The sequence below is a fragment of the Echinops telfairi genome, unplaced genomic scaffold (genome assembly GCF_000313985.2).
Source record: "Echinops telfairi isolate 266 unplaced genomic scaffold, ASM31398v2 ScPeMD7_44;HRSCAF=162, whole genome shotgun sequence".
Lineage (NCBI taxonomy): Eukaryota > Metazoa > Chordata > Mammalia > Afrosoricida > Tenrecidae > Echinops > Echinops telfairi.
In genome coordinates this window covers 5,939,467-5,941,341 of record NW_022103942.1, presented here as the reverse complement: position 1 = coordinate 5,941,341, position 1,875 = coordinate 5,939,467, and the positions used below count along the sequence as shown (strand labels likewise).

The 1,875-nt window shown below is 55.6% G+C and overlaps 1 pseudogene; it reads left to right on the top strand.

The window, feature by feature from the left end:
• The first annotated feature begins 332 nt into the window (after positions 1-332).
• Positions 333-1,434, top strand: LOC101655903 (annotated as a pseudogene).
• Positions 1,435-1,875: the final 441 nt, after the last annotated feature.

Genomic DNA, 1,875 nt, shown 5'->3' with positions numbered 1-1,875 from the left:
AAGACTTAAATCCTTACAAGAGCACATACCCTCATCTTTCTTTTTTGCCATAGGTGGGTTCAAACAGTTTACTTTGTGATTAGCGGCTTGCTCAATGCATAGGCTGCTTTGCTGTGAGGGTTCCTTACACAGTAAAATAGTTTCATTATTAAAATAGGTGGAAAAATAAAGTGAAGTCAACTTGAAAAAGTGATGTGATTTTAGTGACAATTGAAACTGTAAGCAACTGAACAAAGTAAATTGAATTGAAAATGAATACATAAGCTCAGTCCCCGCTGCTATCCCTTTCAGTTTCTTCTGCTCCGCTCCACCACCGCCCGTCTCTCCGGTCGCCATGGAAGACGAAATTGCCGCACTTGTCATCCACAATGGCTCTGGTATGTGCAAGGCCGGCTTTGCGGGCGACGACGCGCCCTGCGCTGTCTTCCCGTCCATCGTCGGGCGTCCACGGCACCAGGACGTCATGGTGGGCATGGGCCAGAAGGACAGCTACGTGGGTGATGAGGCCCAGAGCAAGGGAGGCATCCTGACGCTGAAGTACCCGATCGAGCACGGCATCGTCACCAACTGGGACGACATGGATAAGATCTGGCACACCTTCTTCAACGAGTTGCGCGTCGCCCCTAGGAGCACCCTGTGCTGCTGACCGAGGCTCCCCTGACTCCTAAGGCCAACAGAGAGAAGATGACCCAGATCATGTTTGAGACCTTCAACATCCCAGCCATGTACGTGGTCATCCAGGCCGTGCTGTCCCTGTATGCCTCCGGTCGCACCACGGGCATCGTCATGGACTCTGGTGACGGTGTCACGCACACGGTGCCCATCTACGAGGGCTAGGCCCGGCCCCACGCCTTCCTGCGTCTAGACCTGGCCGGCCGCAACCTGACGGAGTGGGGCTACAGCTTCACCACCAGTGTCAAGCGGGAGATTATGCGCGACATCAAGGAGAAGCTCTGCTACGTCGCCCTGGACTTCGAGCCAGAGATGGCCACTACCACCTCCTCCTCGTCCCTGGAGAAGCGCTAAGAGCTGCCTGACAGCCAGGTCATCACCATCGGCAATGAGCGCTTCTGCTGCACCAAAGCGCTCTTCCATCCCTCCTTCCTGGGCTTGGAGTCCTGCGGCATCCAGGAGACCACCTTCCACTCCATCATGAAGTGTGACGTGGACATCCAGAAGGACCTGTACGCCAACATGGTGCTGTCTGGCGAGACCACCGTGTACCCTAGCATCGCAGACCCCATGCCAAAGGAGGTCACAGCGCTTGTGCCCGGCACCAGGAAGATCAAGATCATTGCGGCCCCTGAATGTGAGTACTCCGTGTGGATCGGCGGCTCCATCCTGGCCTCACTGTCCACCTTCCAGCAACTGTGGATCAGCAAGCAGGAGTACGATGAGTCGGGCCCCTTCATAATCCAGCGCAAGTGCTTCTAGACAAAGACTGCCCGCAGGTGCTGCCACCTGCCGCATGAGCTCGACGACAGCGCAGGTCAGCCCCTTCTGCTAGCCTCTCTGGCGGCAGCACTGATCATCAGACTTGTTGCTGATCTCAACCTTGTATTCACGTTAACTGTCCCCCTGGTCTGTGTTCAATGGCCTGTACATCCTTTGATTTCAGCTCTAGCACTGGCAACTGGGGTGGAGAATACCTGGCCAGTATGTGCAGGGTGCTCACGGGAAGAGATGTGAGCTCCAGGATCGCCTGGAGGCCAGCAGGGGACCGAAAGCAGCCAGCCCTTGCTGTGTGCGGCCTGCCGGGAAGAAGAATCTGAGCCTTGGGACCAAGTGTCCTTTCTTTAGCTGATGTTGGCCGCTGGAGCCCCGGGGGCTGTTACTTGCCTTGAGTTGGAAGACGGTTTGCATTTAAACCTGTAA